We start from the raw sequence: 17109 nt of genomic DNA, 5'->3' as shown, positions 1-17109 counted from the left end.
GCGGGGCGCGGTATTCGGGATGCGCGACAGCGCGAGTGCCCAATGCGGGGCTGGCGGTCCCCCGGGCCGCGCCGGCGGAGCCGCTGGAGGCGGGGCGGGCGGGCGGGGCCGCGGCGTGCGGGGCGGCAGCGCGGGTGTGAGTGTCGCCGCTGCCCCCGCCCTCCCGCCGCCGCCCCGCCCTCCCGTCCGGCGGCGGAGGCGCACTCCAGCCCCAGCGCCGGGCGGAGCGCGGGGGAGCGCCGGGAAGGGGTGGCGGGGGAACGAGAGGAGGAGCAGCGGCGCTCACGCCAGCCCGCAGCACCCCAGCGCACGGCCCCCGGTTGTGTGCAGGGCTCCGGGCCGCCGCGGGTGGCGGGTCCCGCAGGAGGGAGCGGAGCGCAGCCCGTGTGCGCGGGGGGCATGGGGGTCCCGCGTCCGGAGCAGCCGGAGCGCGGGCAGCAGCGGCGGCCGCGGCAGCACCAGGTAAGGAGCGGCGCCCGCCACCGCGTCCGTGCCCCGCGGGCGTGCGAGTGCCTTCCCTCCCGGGAAGGGCTCGGGAGCACTTCAGGGAAGGAGGTGCTGTGAGGGCAGACCCAGCTCTTCTACCCTCAGGTGCCTTTGGGAGGGAGGCTTGGCTTCTCCGGTCTGCGCTGCAGGACGGAGGGCTGAGGCGGGTGGGAAAGCGGCGGGGAAGCGCGGGCCCCACTTCCTTGGCGGCACCCCGTCCTCGCCCCGGCCGCAGCCACCCCGCCCCGGCGCGGCGGGCTCCGTGTGGCGGCCGGGGCGACTCGCTCCCGCACGTCGCCTTTATACATAGCGATGCGATCCGCCCCGTGGAGAATGGCCGCGGGGGCGTCCGCCGGGTCGCCAGTCACCTGCGGGGCGCTTCTGCCGCCGAGTGAGGCAGCCCGAGCCCCCCGCTCCCCTCCCCGAGTCTCACTCCAAGAATAATGGCAATCGCGGAGTAAGTTTGCCCGGATCGGACATCTCTGGGGAGAGCTGCTGCTCAGAGCGGGCACGGTGCAGCGGGGACCGCCAAGCGCTTGGGGTAGCAGAGGAAAAGCCTCTCCAGCCCGTGCAGTTTCCTTAAATGATTTAAATCCCCCCCATCCCCCCCCCCCCGTTTTTTTTTGCTTGCTGGATACGAGGCGCGGGCTGCATCCTTTTGCACTCTTTGTCATCTTGCTATCTCCCATAGCTGTTCAAGGGTCCGTTCTCCAAAGTTGACGTTCGGTTTGTTAAATAGCAGCCAGCTCGTCTCAACTTTGCCTCGGATTTGATGCTGGTGCCTTCGCAGCCCTTGTGTGCTGGGCGGCAGCGCTCGGCTGCGCTGTGCGAGCCCCTGAGAATGGGGAAGTAGCGTTACACAGCATTGACAAAGGCAACTCCGAAGCTGACAAATCTCAGATATGGCTGTTAAGGTTCACGAAGTAGGTCAGTAAACTACCTTAGTGCTTGGTGCTGCATTATTGTAATACATCGGTAGTTTGAATACTTGCTTTCAGCCTGACTTTTCTAGAGGAAACGAGTTTTATTTTTTTTTATGATGGAAAAGACATGCAAAGTTAAAGAGAATTGCACATGTAAATTTTCCCGAGCTCTTTTGTGCGCAGTTTTCACTTCTGAAAGTTAACACTAGATGGCTTTCTTATATCAGCTATCCTGCAGGGAAGGAAAGCATGTAATCTGTCTCTGCAGCCTGCTATTTCTGTGTTTGCCTATTTTATTTTTTTTTTTTTTCACGTGAATAGTAAACTATCTTCTGGTCAGTTCTGCACCGATGAGACACGAGCAGATCTGAAACTTGCCTACTAGCTGACAGAATTTGTTGTTTTGATTAGCTCATGTTGCCTCTTTAGACTTTATTTTACATGTGTGTTACTAATATCTAAAGAAAGTTTGTTTAGTTGGAAGGTAACTCTGCATAATATTTACATTGCTATAAAGGAAAGCAGCTGGATAACGCAGGATGTTTGAAAATGGGGAAAAACAAATAATTCAGTCTCAGTTGTTACTTAGTTTGATGGATTTATTTTAAAAGGGACCGTAGTGCATTAATATTGTCTGTTCAGCTATTTTCCCCCTAGATTCTGAACCTAGCTACCTTAGACTGAAACGTTTTGGAATTGGATTCAGAAACATAGTGCTTCACAGCCTGCTGGATATAGAAATGCCTAGACTTGATGCCTTATTACTGTGTTTCTTGTATTTTTACAAAACTGTGCCTTTTGTCAGTGGGAATGTATTATTTGCCCTCCACTCGCTTCTTCAGTGGTGGCTCTGAAATTCTTAAATCTTCAAATTTGATCTTTGAAATATCTTGTATTATTAATGCCAACATGTTTAAATCATCAAGACCTCTAATGCATTATAGATATTTAAACATCACTTAGGGTCCACAACAGTTGATTTATAATTCATGTAGCATTCATATAAAGCTAGATTTAGAGAGATCTCTGAAGGTATTGTCTTGGTTTTGCATGCCCAGTGGGTTACCTTAGCAGGTCATGTAGCACTTAGACGGAACCAGAAGGAATGCTTGTAAGGATGCCAGACTGTTTCACCAATCCTGTTGGATCAATTAAAGATCATTTCATTCATATATGCCAAGGATATAATGTGAAGCTTAGAACCAAACAAAACCTTGTCAGTTCTTTGTAGCTGGTATTTGCTTACTGTACATATCAGAGTATTTTTAAAGGTTTATATTTCATTTTCCTGAAAGAAAGATAATATGGTCTTCTTTTTGTAGGCATTTATGACATGCCATTACTCAAGTGCATTGTGAAATACTCTTGCAAATGAAGAGAGTCAAATGAGGAACTAAGCAAAGCAGTGGTCAAACAGATGGCAAAATCATCCCCCTTTTTTTTTTTTTTTTTTTGCTGCTTTTGACTTTTGTGACTGAATTGAGGCAGTTTGTTTTTTCACTTCCAGCTTCATACTGGGCATAGGCATTGCACCTAAGCTCCTTATCTGCGGATCACCTGTTCAAACTGCAGGAGAAAGGAAGTATTTTCTCCTTGCCTTGGCTGGAGTTAGGATTATATTTAGATGGTTGTATGTTAAAATATTTTCAGTAGGTTCCTGCCTTTTACTGCTGAGAGATCTAGTTTGGTAATATAGAAAGAGAAAAGCTATGCTCTTATGATAATACAAGTTAGGGATTGTGGAAAGAGGGTGGGGCACTGGGTTATCTAGTTTCTCACGTTAGTCATCCAAGATTACCAACAGTAGCTGTTTTTACAGATTGAAATGAAATCAGGGTTTGACAAGTGCTCTTTTTGCATGTGATTTTTGCTTTGCAATTTAAAATGCTTTGCAATTTTAAAATGTTTGGGTAAGTTGGGTTGTGGATCAGTAAAGTGGAGGTGGCTGTTTATTTTCTGTATGTTGCAATACTGTCCTCAGAGTAGATTTTTTTTGGTATTAGGTAACATAATTTGTATCTGATTCTTGAAAATGTTGCCTCTTGCAAAGTTAAGATCAGCTTCAGTTTATCTCTTTATTTTCAGCACAGTTTTCATCCTTTTGTGAATCTGGACAGTTAATGAAGTTTGAGGTAGGGCTGCCCCTCATAGTCCTTTTCAACCCTGGTTTTTCTACCTGAATTTTAAGAGAAGAGTGAGAGGACTGTCTATCAAATCAAATAATCCAATAGGAAGAATTTATAAGGGAATTTGTATTTAGTAGATTGAAAAGTATGTTTCACAGTTGTTTGTTCGTTTGTTAAACACTAGTTGTTTACATAAATTTCATTAAGGATAACATTAATTCCTGATGAGATTGTGATGATGTCGTATGACTGGTTAGATTTTTAAGAATTCTGAGGATTTCACATGAATAGCTGTCTTTTTAAATTTTTTTTTTTAGTTTGTTGTGAAAGAGCAAACTTAATGTTAAACATCTGATTTATCCTGACAGAAGTAAATGAGAGAGAACCTGCCTCCCTTTGTAGTAAAGCACTGACCCCAGATTTGAAGCCACTTTGAGGCATAATTGAATGAGCAGAAGATTGAAAAGGATTATTATAATTGGTGATACTCTTCTAGTTTTTAGTTAGACAGGACAGCAGTAGGCAGAAATGTCATTGTGATTAGTTTGCACCATAGTTCTTACTAGAAGATATGTAGGCTCTTGTTTGGATCATGAAACTGTAATTACATCAGCAGTTAGCTACTTAGGATTTATAAGTGGATTCTTCTGGTTTTCTGGAATTTCTTAAATAATGAGCAGTGCATACATAATTAAAGTTTTTGTTTAAAAATGTCTTGGATCCTTATGGAGGTAGTGTTCTGAACATGTAATAAATGTAAGCAGCTGCTGTCCCATCTTTTTGGACATGCAGGCAAACAGCTTCATTGGATTCGAGGCTTGTAAAACATTTTAAGAATTGTAGATGTTTGAAATGAAGTAGGCATTTATTTTAGTGCTGTTAACTGGGGATTCTGTGTTACTTTGGAAAAAGACCTGTAACTACTTTTTCTGGGTTTTTTTTAAGCTGTGACATGTAATGTAGAAAGATACCATAGCTATTTTTTGAAAGAGAGGGAATCTAGAAGGAGGCTAGAGGAGCAGTAGTAAATTGGCTTCTGTAGCTGGGAGGCTGGAAGGTGGCAGTAGCTGAAGTTGTCTGGCTGCCCCTCCCCCTCGGCAGCTCAAATAAAATTCTGAGCACAGGACTTGGAGTTTTGCCATTGACTTTGAGTCTTTTCTTATATAATGTCTTCATTTTTTGTTCTGGATCCTGCAGAGCCGCATACCCAGCTCTGCAGATATTTGTGCAATGCTCCTGTATTGTTTGCTGTTTGTTCTTTCCTCCCCCTCTCCCTTGGCTGCCTGAATTCTCACTGGCGTAGTGGCTGTGGATTGTGATAATGCCTGCCTGCATTTATGTGCATCATGTGTCCTCTAACATAAATCCCATCAAACTGGTTTCATGTAACTTACACCTGAAAAGTCATATTGTGGAATACCTGTGCTTCAAAGACTACCTAAAAGACTAAAGATACAAAGCTCTCATAAAACTCATCAATTTGCCCTTCCATTTCCCTTTAGGCTCACCAACTTTTTTTTAAACCTGATACAAACTGTGGTGAAATGACAGAACCATTTTACAAATTACAGGAACAGCAGATTACAATACTTAAAATGTTTTTATTAGGAAAGGTACTCTGAGAACATCAGGCATTCTGTGGCAGGTTAATTTAAATGGAATAAAATGTCTTTTAATACCTCGATACAATTTTTCTAGTGATTTGGAATTTTTTTGGTGTTTTGAGTTGCCTTTTCTTTTTTACACTTGTTTGTTCCCTATATATGAGATGGAAAGGAGTTTCTGGGCCACTCTGTATTCCATTTTGGATTTTTACAGTCACTTCAGTCAAATCTGATAAATTGTGAAGGGATGTGACAGTGAAATGGCAATTAAGGTGAATAAGGATGGAGTGAAACATTCTAAAGTATGTGTTATAAGTGCACATAGTGTTAAAATATTTTTTGCTAGTTTTTTCCCTTTCATGTGGGGGAGTAAAAAGAAGTACTGAAATTAATGCATAGTTTGCAAAATAGTAGTTGCAAAAAAGCAGCTCCATTTCCTATATTTTGTGAAGAAGGTGTTTGTGGGAGATAGGACATTTCAGTCAGTTAGGGTTTTTCCAGGCTTGTTGTTTTGATTTTTTTTTTCCCACCTGAGAGTTGCAAGTTATTTAATCATTCTTCTTCTCTGGTTGTTCTCATTTGTGGCTTTCTGTTCAAAACTGATTACTTCCCACTTTTAGATACCTGAAGTACATTCAAGGAAAAGAGCACTCCACTGCTTCTTGTGTTTTTCTGGCTTCTCAGCACTGAAAATAAATACCTGATATGTTTCAGCTTGAAACATCATTGTAATACTAGTGTGACACAAAGTGTGAGGAGAAAAAAAGACCAGAAGAGTGTGGCTGTGTCTGTTTATGCATTCTCATTCATTATGTGCATATCATCAACAGTGTGTAAGTAAGCATATGTATTTTGCTGTGCTGGTCTTGCTTATTGCACTGCCAGCTGCTCTTGAAGAATTAGGAGCAGTTTACAGTGATCAGGTTGTCTGTAGTGTTCTGCTGTAGTAAAGTAAGCCTTGGGTTTATTTTGTAAGGTTGTCAGGACAACAGCTTATTATTCTTGCTCCTCTTGGTGTTTCCCTAAAGCAATGAAGGGAGCTTTTTCAAAGGCAGTGGCTGCCTTGCCTCACTGGGCTGCAGGATTGCCAGCTGTGATTTGGGTTCAGCAGGATGCTCTAGGTTTGTTGTGAAAAATTCCAATTGATGATGAATGCAAACCCAGTGTGAGAATAATTTTTCTTCATTGGACTAATGTGAAACAACCCATTGTATTTACAAACCCATGTCCTATTTTCTCCACAGTATTGCCATTAATCTTTTGTTCTCTTCCCTCTGAGGCTCAGAGAAAAATGTTTGAAATTTGACAGTATGGAACTTGTGATAAGAGTTGAGACAAGGTAGGAATTAGTTTAAAGCTATGTTGTGTCAGTGTGCTACAGTCTGACACTGGAGGTAACAAGTGAAATCAACTGGGGTTTCTGTTAGGTTGAGTTTGTGATGTTTTTGACAAAAACATGAGATAACTTGGTGTTCAGTGATAAGCCACACAGTAACTGTTGAGGTGTTGGCATTTTGAAGAGCTACTGTTCTGTTCTTGTTACATGGTAAATTAGAAAAAGAATGTATGTTGTTAAATACAGTAAGCTTAATTGCTACAAAGTCATTCTCTGAGTATGGTCATTTTGTGTAAGAGGTGCAAGTATTTTCACCTTTTAGATTCTTGGGATGTTCAGGTGTGGGAAACTTGTTGAGATGTTCAGCAGGGAAGGTTACATGAAGAAAGCTTTTAAATAGTTGAGGATTTAAAAATTTTTATTTCCTAATATGCTAAAACATGAGACTTATTTTAGCACTTCCATGGCCTCCTTTATATTATTATTATAGAGGGATTTTTTAGTTTGATCCAAGTTCTTTGATCTGGGTTGAAGTGTAGTAGTAATTAAGTGATGTCCAGGTACCTAAAATCCTTTTATCAAAACTGTAACCTTTTATTTCAAGTTCCCTTTTCAGACAGCTGAAACAACAGTCCATTCACAAAGGCCATTCAAATTTGGCAAAGATACACAGGCGTCTGCATTCAGTTCTGGAAGCTGCCTGGCAGAATTAAAAACTATTGGGATAAAACTGTCAGTGTTCAAAACATTTTCTCCCTTGTCTGGCTACCATTTTTTTTTTTTTGAGAACAGGTATTCCAGAGGTGGTATCTTCCTCCTCTCAGATCTTCTGCTGTTTCTATCCCCTCATCCCAAACTTTTCTTGGTATCTTCATACATGTCTTTGAATCACACAATCTTGTTTGCATGGGAAACCATTTCAAAAAGGTTATTTTTAGAGTTGTTGAGATGAGGTGGAGTAAATACAGTGATTGGTGTAATCCATAACAGTGTGTGAGCATGTTTGCTCAGTTCCACTTTAAATGTAGGATTTGAGCAGTTTGTTACAAGAAGGGATCAGAATAGATGAGATTATCTAAACTGGCCAAGAACTGTACAGGTGGTTGCTCAGAGTGCTACACTGAAAAACCTCAAATACAAATTGAGCTCAATTATTTTCTGTATAAGATGAAGTTTCTACTGATAGAGCAGAGGGTTTCACTGATGTTCTGAGCCAGGCTGCTTAACCTGGACCCCTGGAAATCCTTGCCTCTGGTGGAGATTGCTGAGCGAAGTTTCATTAGTCTGTTTCATTAGTCTGTGTGCTTGTCAGATTTGGTAATTTTGCTAATGTCTGCTTCTCTCACACTTGGAATGCTTTGTGCTTTTTATCTGTGGTTGTTTGATCTTTGAAATGAAGTTTCTAGGAGCATAACTATCCTTGAAACTTTATCAGATTCTGCTGAGTCAAATAGGCTCAACAAATCTGGAGGTGGAGGGAGGTATTGCACTGTATGACTGCCTTGTTTCCTTAGGAAATAAAAATTGGTGATTATTCTTTCTGTTATACTGATCTGCCGCAAATAGATACTACATTTGAAAAGTGTTTTGGTTTTACTTTGTATTTTATTGCCTTTTTAAAAAAAGAATTGTTACATATATAAGATTACATTATAACTATCAATGTACAGAGTGTACCTCTGCCTGGTAATGGGTGTACAAACTGTGTTTTGTATGCACAAATTGCTGATTGAATATCTGCCCTTGCTTTGTGGGGCTGAGTGTTAAAATAGAGTATTTACATATATATATTATAATAATTCTTTCTCCTGAGGAAAATAGATGATTAATAGTAATGATTTTCTCTTTCTTATGTAGGCAGTACCCAACAGTATCAATATTCCTATACATTCATTTTCCAGTGTTCAATATGCCTGTAGGTCAGAGGTGTTTAAAGTTGCAAGTTAGAGATTTTCTTTTTTTCTATGTCAGCTGTCTCAATTGAATTTCTCAGTGCAGTTGCATGTATTCTTTATGGCAGCTACAGTAATCACTGCAGGAAAAGGTAATAGTAAGAAATATCTAAAATCTGTTAGGTATTTGTCTCTGTGACTTAACAACCAGTTATAAGAATGAAAAAAACTCCACAGTTATAAGAATGAAAAATACTCCACAGTATAACCCATTCTCAGCAAGTGTTGTTTTCTGTGGGTAGAGATTTGCTCAACTAGAAATCCCATAAGTAGGGGTCAATGTATCTGTGGTATAGGTATAATATAACTGTAGGTATAATATGAATCAATTAAATTGATAAATAACTTTAAACTTCATTTTAAGAAATTATTTGTATTGCTTTGTTTGTTACAGTGTGAAGACTTTCCTATTTCATGACTCATTTATGGTGGATAATGACTAGGTTTCCTTGGTTGGGTGATGAAATTAATTTTTATTTTCATGGACTGTATTTACAGATTCTGAAACTTAAACCCATTCATCATGCATATTTAATGTGTAAACATACTTTTCTTTAGTCACATGTGTTCTTCCTTGTTAGGAAGGAATCTATTGAAGTTGGTTTTGTGTTGTGTTCAGTTTTGTTTTCTTTTTTTTCCTTAAGCAGTAATTAAAATAGCCTTGTGTGAAGTTTCTGAGCATCTTTTATATACTTATTTTTAGTCATGGGACCTTTTTGTCTACTACTGAAACTGTAAATGCCATCAGATCAGATTTAATATTGCATATGGCAGTTGGACCATCATTTATCTTCAGTTTATCCAGGCTTTAAGCATGATTGTCAGGCTCAAAACATCGCACTTAGTGGTTTGTATTCCACCTGGAGACGAGTTACATGAGGAGTGCTGTACTAGGACCTGTTTTGTTTAGTACCTTGATCTGGAGGAAGAGATGAAGTGTATTCTCACCAAATTTGCATGTGACATCATGTTGTGGGAGTAATTGACACATTTGAGGACAGTGCTCTGCAGCTGAGAGAGGCTGGTGGAATGGACCCCATGACATTCCACAAGGATAAATGCATCTTCCTACCCCTTGGCACAGGATGGGCTGGGGAGTGACTTCCTGGGAAGGGACCTGCACATTGTGACACACGAGCCAGCACGTCAGGCTTCACTGCCAGTGACAAATGCCAGCAGCATGCTAGGCTGGATGAGCAGAAGCAGAGCCAGTGGGTTGCCAAAACTCAGTATTCTTTATGCCACCACTTTGGATACACCCATCCAGTTTTGGTTCCCCAAATACATTGAGTAAATGGAATCTAATTTGGTGGAAAGCCAGGAAAATGAGGGGTTTAGAGCGTATAAGGAGAGGCTGAGAGAAATGGCTTTGCACAGGCTGGACATCAGAAAGTTCAGGGGATGCGTACCTCACAAGGTGATACCTAAGAGGTCATCAAGAACACATGTCCAGGCCCTTCACAGGGGTACATGGCAGGAGGAACAGAGACAGTGGTCACAGCCTAAAACAGGTGAGGTTCTGATTTGGCACCTGCAAATAAAATTCACCCTAAGGACCTTGAGGAGCTGAAACAGGTAGCACAGGTTGTCAAATGCACGTCCTTTCCATATTTTTTAAGACTAAACTGGGCAAAGCCATAAGCAAGTCAGTACTGTTGTGGCTTCCAGTGTGGATTAATCTATGAAATATCACAACATTTTCTGGGATTATCAGTTGCTCTGATAATTGAAAATTTTAGTTGCTATTCCAGCATACTGTGATTTCACTTTATCATATCTCAGAATTTGTACAGAATATTTCTCTATTACAATATTGTGAAGATCTTTTTACAAGACTCCTTATGGTCTTGCATTATAGGCTCATATTGTATATTCTTCGTTTAAACCAATAGACAAGAATTCCCAAATAAATTATTGGCAGTTAAATACTTTACAACTCTAGAACTTAACAATAAAATAAATGTTTGAAGAATAGCATGTCCTCTCAGGTTTGGCTTCAGATACACTTTGCTGACTTTGTCACTGATTAAAACATATTTAGCAATACTAGAATTTGAATGTGTGAATTTCTATTGAGCAATTCCATTGGATCCCTTCCAAAAGATTGTTTTAATATTAAGGAACAGGATATGAATTTGAAATTGGCTCTCAGCAAGTCAAACTTAGATTTGTATTTGGTTCTTTTGCTTTGGCTACTAATTTTAGTACAATGCAACTTGTGATAACTCATGCTAAAGGTACCTATGTGGCAGGGGAAAAAAATTCTGTGATTTGTTTGAGTATTTTAAAGTACAAATTAAAATGGTTCAGTTCTGGAAACATCTTCTGTTTGCACTTTGTTCATCCTTAACCTCTTAGTTTCATTAGCTATAAACAAGACCCAGCAGAACCCCAGAAGCTTGAGATGATTCCTGCTCTTTCTCATCCAGCTTCACAGTGGTTACACTTTTAAGTATTTCTATGTTTACCAAAGCATGAGCCAGACCTTCAGATCCCTGTTTTGGTTTTTAGAATCCATTTTATTAAGTGTTTAAAATTTCAGGTGTTTGTATAACATTCAGCTTCAGTATGAACAAGGTTGCAAATACGTACTGAGATAATCAAAACAAACAGGAAAGGGAATGGAAAGAATTTCCTTTAGGGTAAAATTCCTTTAAGTTAAAATAACCATGATAGATAGTGCTTGTCAATTGGCAAGGAAAGCTGGGACTTGCCTTCTGAAGGTTTTATTTTGCTGAAAATGGAAGAACATGGAAAAGCTCAGTCAGATGTCCTTTTTAAACCATACTTTCAGCAAAAAAAAATGAATTCAAAGATTAATTCTATTAAACTTATGAATCTCCAAAATTATTGCATTAAGACTGATGATAGGTACAGATCAGTGTCTTCAGAAACAAAAACTTTCAGAACTAACTCATTAGTGAGTTTAAAAAGTCTGTTCATTGGCATTTTCTTTTTGGAGCAGGACTAAGCTTTGGAGGGTTATCTCCTGATCTTTTCTCTCAACAATATTTTGTTTGCATGACAGAGAAATTTTAGAGAATTTAAAATATATTTTTCATGAAGCTAACTCAAATAAAATTTTGACCTTAACAGAAACTGTGTTTCTAGTTCTGAATGCTACACAATGTGACAGAGCAATTGAGAAATGGAAGCTGAAAAGAACACTGCTGAAGCTGATGTGCTTTACAAATTTTTAAGGTGAATATTTGAGAAGAAAGCAAATAGCAAGATGAACCAAAGTTTTTGGAGTAAACACTTATTTCTCAGTATTCAGGAAGTAAATATTTTCTCTAACTTGTTATGACTTGGACAGAATTATAAAAATACTGTGTCTTCATTTTGTCAAGCTCACTCAAATGGAGTTGAATAATCTGAGACATGGTTACTCAATGGGAAGGGTACTTAAATAAACAGAACCTACCAAACCCCCCACACTATTAAGAAAAGTGACTGAGAAGTGTTGTTCTGCAGGTTTAAAAGCATTACATTAGCTGCACCTACTTTGCTCTTTAGGTATTTTTCAGGCTTTTTTCATGTTCAGCTTGAGGTGGAAAAAGTGCATATTCCTTGGGCTGTCCCCTCTTCTCCCTTTTCTCCTCATGAAGGCAGCATGGCTGTTACATAAAATCTTAATGGAATGATTACAGAGCACTATCTTGTAATGGTGACTTTTTCAATGTTTAATTTTTATGACTTTTGCTTGCTATAGTAGTTTGACTCTCAGATTTGGTCACATACCAGTGTTTTGGTTACTTGCACCAAAATAAAAACACAGCTTGATATTTTTGCTTTGTATTTTTCTATTTCTGCTTTTTTTCCTATCTCTGCCTTTTTTCTATTTCTATTCTGGCTTTTTTTGTTCTTTTAAAGTAGCTTTCAACAAAATTGCAACTAATTGCCAGTAGCCCAGCTGATTTATAGCAACAACATAAAAATTCTCATAGTTGAGCTGACCACAATAAAACCTTGCAGTTATGAGATATTTTGAAACCTAAAATCTGAGCTTCTAATAAAATGTTTATGGCCTTCAACCTCTTTGGCAATAAATTAAAACCCAAGAAATCTGTTTAGAATGCATTTTTTCCTTAAACTGTAATGACATAATTTCTACTCTAATACTTTTCTTCTCCCACATGGAGTCTTTCATTCTGCAGTAAAAGTTTTCATGCCCTTCACTTGTGCTCTATTCTGTCTCCCACACCCCTCTACTGACTTGCTATTACCCCCTTGTGGAACAAAAAATGACTTTTCTTTGCTTAGAAAGCATAGGCCTGTGGTACAGCTGCACAGCTGACGGAAACCCTGGGTGGTTTACTGTCCCCAAAGGGGCCCAGTGTGTGGTTTATCCCTGTGGAGGCTGGAGGCAGAGCACACCTCCTGGTGAAAGACAGCTGGCTGTCAGCTCCTGGGCACCTTCTGGCTGGGAAGTGTGTGCTCAGATTTGCAGCCTACCCATAAGGTTTCCCATTTATTGCTGCCAAGAGGATGTGCTCTCAGCCCCTGAGTAGTCCAACACCACAGGTTGTCCCTTGACCACTGGCAAATTGGTGAAATTCCTTTTCCAGCTGTGCATTTTAAAATAATGGAGCGTGACGTAGAGGAGTAGATGGAGAGTGTTTTTTAGACATAGAGAGTGTTCTGTCCTTTCAAACAACTTGGGCTTTAAACAATTTTCTGTCTCAGCAGTCAGAGGAAATAAAAACTCGGCAGGAGGTTCCAAAGACTAGAAAGTCTGTATATGGTTCACAAAGGTGGTGGTGGAGGAGGGGGCTGGAGAGGGATTGTTTATTTAATGGACTTAAAATGCCTGAATACTTTTCAGGATACAAATCTTGTCATTTTATTTTTCCCCCCTCTTTAATACCTATAGGACTAGCACCTTTTATCATACAGATGAAGTAATCAAATGAAACAACTGTGTGATGTTTGAGTATGGTGGCAATGAAAACCTCTTGAGCTTCTATGTCATCAATATTTTAAATACTTTGACAGAAAGATTTTGTCTCATGTAGAATCAGAGTTTTTTTCTTATTTTAACATCTTGCCTGAAACAAACATTTAGTATATATACTCTGGAAGTTGTTCATAAATTTAATGATAACTCTGATATACTTGACAGAAATAGCTTCACTTTTCTTTTTTCCTCTCTTTTATGTGACTACCATAGCCACTGGTATGTTTTAATATTATGTTTGTGATCAAAGATTAACGATTTGTAGAACTTCCACTCTGCAAGTACACAGAGTAACAAAGTTAATTAAGATGCCATTATCCTATTAGAAGAGTTGATAACAGTAATGTTTAAGAGGCAGTAAGGTGTATGGCAGTGTTTTCTGGGAAGTTACTATATTAACATTAGTTTCTCTCCGCAAACTGATGGGCTGCGGAATAAGTGGATATTTGTGCGTTCAAGGTGCTCTTGAGGGGGGTGAGAAGACCAAGTGAATAAAAACACATGGGAAATATGAAAATGTTAATGATAATTTATACAAAATGCTCTCAGGTTTTGCTAGATTAAAATAATTGTTCATCTGAAATAAAATAAATCACTTCAAGTTTCATTGTTATACATTAAGCACTAGATTAGATGAATTTAGGTGGTGGGTTTGTGGGTTTTTTTCCTTGTATCAAAAGAATACCATTCAGTTATTTCCTGACTGCTCTGTGATAATTACAGATGGGAGTGCAGCTCTGTATTTTATGATCATTGATATTTTGAGTAGAATATTTGAGAATTAGGGATTTATACCAAGCACACTGCAAGCTTGCTTTGTATGTCATTTTCCTATATTTTTTCCCAAGAATAATTTTCCATTATTATATTGTGAGCAGTTTGTAACAAAATGATGGTCTGTTTGTCTTGTAGTCCACAAGTGGGTAACTACTCTGCATGCCTGAACCTTGCAGCCTTCACAGAACAAAAAAACGTGTCTGAAACTTAACACTGTCTTTTGTGGTAGAGGGATATACGAGAAAAAATTAAAAACTTGCAGAGTGAGTCTCTCTTTGTACAGAACTGTCACTGCCCTGCTTGGCTGATACAGATTCTTTTCAGCTGTCACTTTCAGTACAAAGGGGACAAAGCCTGTGCCTGGACTTACTCCCACTGTCTTAGTCTGATTTTTATCTAAAGCAGAGTCTGAGGCCTGCAAGATTATTGACCATTTGTCCCATTGGAATGCCAAGGTCTAGAATTCTGACCTTTCTGTGTTTTCGAAGTTCATGGTCAGTTTTCAAAGTATGTTTGTTTCAGTAATTAACACTAGATGCTATTTTTCTCATGTGGTAGGGGATAAAAAAATTTTCAAGCAAAAATATTCTGCTCTCTTCATATCCAAAGTATATTAGATAGTATTTTATGTTCCTTTTGTTTCTTTGTTTCTTTTTGTCTATACTTCTAAATGTAGGTTAACTTGTAAAGCCTTTGGTTTTCTGCAGAAAGCAGTTGTGTACCTGATTTTTCTTAAAAGCGTGAGCTGCTTAAAAATCCTACAGGTGATAATCATGATTGAAACAAGAAATCCTGTCCCTTAGTGGGAAGGGAGAAGACATGCTGGGTGATATTTAGGATATTTGTGATACAGGCAAAGTGTGTATACTGCAATCGAACAGTTGTCTTGAGCATGGAAAGAAATAAAACACCAGTAATGATCTTGGGTTGGGGAGCAGGGAAATCTTTGCTGCATGTGAGAGGGGTGAGTGGCTTGGGTGTGTATGCTTGGGTGCCTGTGCACACCTCTGAAATGCAGGAAGAGAAATAAGGCATAACTATGAGTGAGTCTTTCATTGTCTGTTCCAAGTGGGCAAAAGAAGCAAAACTCTCAGATCTGAAACACGGCACTGGTGAGACTTCTGTTACTGGTCTTGGGTTTATAAGTCAGCAGAAGGAGACAGTTGATCCTTGGTCTGTGATGTTTATGACTTAGAATTTATTTTTTTTTATTTCTAGATGTCTATTCCTGGTAGAAATGTTGTACTGTTTGGCTGCACATTTTTATTACTCTTTCATTTTATTGCCATTTTCAGCACGAAATAAATCATACAACCTTAATGAGTAAAAATTGTTATGTAAATATGTAATTTTTATTGAGATAAAATTATGTGGTGGCAAACACAGTTTTGAAATATTTGTAAATCAATATTTTACTCCAGTCTTCTTCCTAGGAGCAATTGAAGCTTCATCATAGAAAGCTTTGTTTAGTTTTGATTCAGTGGCTGAGATAAAGGATGTGTTTCTAGAACTTCAACAGCCTTGCAAGTTTGTTTCAAGTTAGGTTAAATTCCTCTGATTTACTGAATTTTTTAACAGGACCGAAAGCCTGTGCCAACAGCATGGCAGACCAATGTGCTGGGTGAATGAGGGAGACTTGATTTTGAGGCAGATGTGGCATGGCCGGGTGGCAAGGCCCTGCTCAACCTTTACTAGGTGGCAGAATGCCTGTAATTAATGTTTGGGGGAAAAAAATTTAAAATTTGTGGCTTAAAAAACACACATTGAGAGAATGTGTTGTTGTCTTTGTATAAATGTGGTAATTAATTTTCTTTTACAGAAAATTAATTGAATATATTGATATTATCCAAATGAGGCTCCTAGTTTTGTATTTTATTTTGATTTTCTTAAATAAATGTGTCCAAAATCTGCTTCCTCTTGGTTTATTTAGATGTAGATTAGGTCGTATGTGAATTGTGCTGAAATTTGTAAAATCTTAACTGGTGGATTTTAAGTTTAAGAGTGTAAATGCCTTTTTTAACACTGTTTTTATTGCTTTGATGTGTGCTGGTATCTAAACCATGTAATTGTGTGTAGAATTATGGGGAGAGGATTTGTCTTCTAGCCAACTTTGTTTTGTTCACTGCTGTCATAGGTGGCTATTACTCCTGTTTGTCAAATACTGAATATCTGTAACTAGTCCACAGTTAAGTGCATTTGTCTAAGTTCAGAAGCAGATGGCCATTTTAAATACACAAACCCAGGGTCTATCCTACTGAAGGAGAAAAAGCTGCTGTATGTGGCACATGGAGAAGTGAAAATTTTATCCCTGCTAATTATTCAATAATTTAGATATGTTTTTTTTTTTTTATTCCCCAGGCAGTAAAATCTAAAAAAAAATCCTGAAAAGCATTGCTTTCACATATTTCTGGTACAGCAAACAAACCTGGCTCTTAGCAATTTTTTTACAGGAACCATGCTATTATCCATGCCTCTCTTCATCTCTCTTCTTGTGCAATAGTGCCTTTGGGAGGCTTTTGGTTTGATTGGCAGGCTGGCATATTTAGGCATGTCTGAAAAACAAACTGTGTTTTTTGTTCAGAACTGTACAAACTGTGCCATATTTTAAATAAGTTACTGAAGTCTCATCTGCAAGAACGATGACCTTACAAATTTAAACTGGAAAACCTGTACAATCAAAATTCTCTGGCGGTTTTCTGTAATAGAAGAGAAAAAGTATCTGTCAAACATAAATGGAAAAGGAATCAAAATGAGGTAATCTTGACCAGAGACTAAGCTAAAGTTTTTACTTAATTTGGTTCTGCCATTCAGTAAAGAAAAAAGTTCTGGGAAATAGCATTTGAAGTGGTAATTGTAATTGCCCCCATTTGAAATGCTTTGTGAAGGAGACTTCACTGCACCAATGCCTGGGGGTTGAGGATGGAGAAGGAGAGAAACACAACAATACA

At 39.2% G+C, this 17109-nt stretch overlaps 1 protein-coding gene across 6 annotated transcripts in view; it reads left to right on the top strand.

Moving 5' to 3' along the window:
* Positions 1 to 160: 160 nt before the first annotated feature.
* Positions 161 to 17109, top strand: part of SIPA1L2 (signal induced proliferation associated 1 like 2) — a 125822-nt gene continuing 108873 nt past the window's right edge. For 4 of the 6 annotated variants that reach the window (XM_074537488.1, XM_074537487.1, XM_074537484.1 and 1 more), the window contains exon 1: positions 161 to 462. The gene's annotated coding sequence lies outside the window, so the exon portion shown is untranslated. The remainder of the gene's footprint in view (positions 463 to 17109) is intronic. The other 2 variants (XM_074537486.1, XM_074537485.1) reach the window with 1 other exon arrangement.

The sequence above is a fragment of the Zonotrichia albicollis genome, chromosome 3 (genome assembly GCF_047830755.1).
Source record: "Zonotrichia albicollis isolate bZonAlb1 chromosome 3, bZonAlb1.hap1, whole genome shotgun sequence".
NCBI lineage: Eukaryota > Metazoa > Chordata > Aves > Passeriformes > Passerellidae > Zonotrichia > Zonotrichia albicollis.
This window is presented reverse-complemented; position numbering and strand designations above follow the sequence as displayed.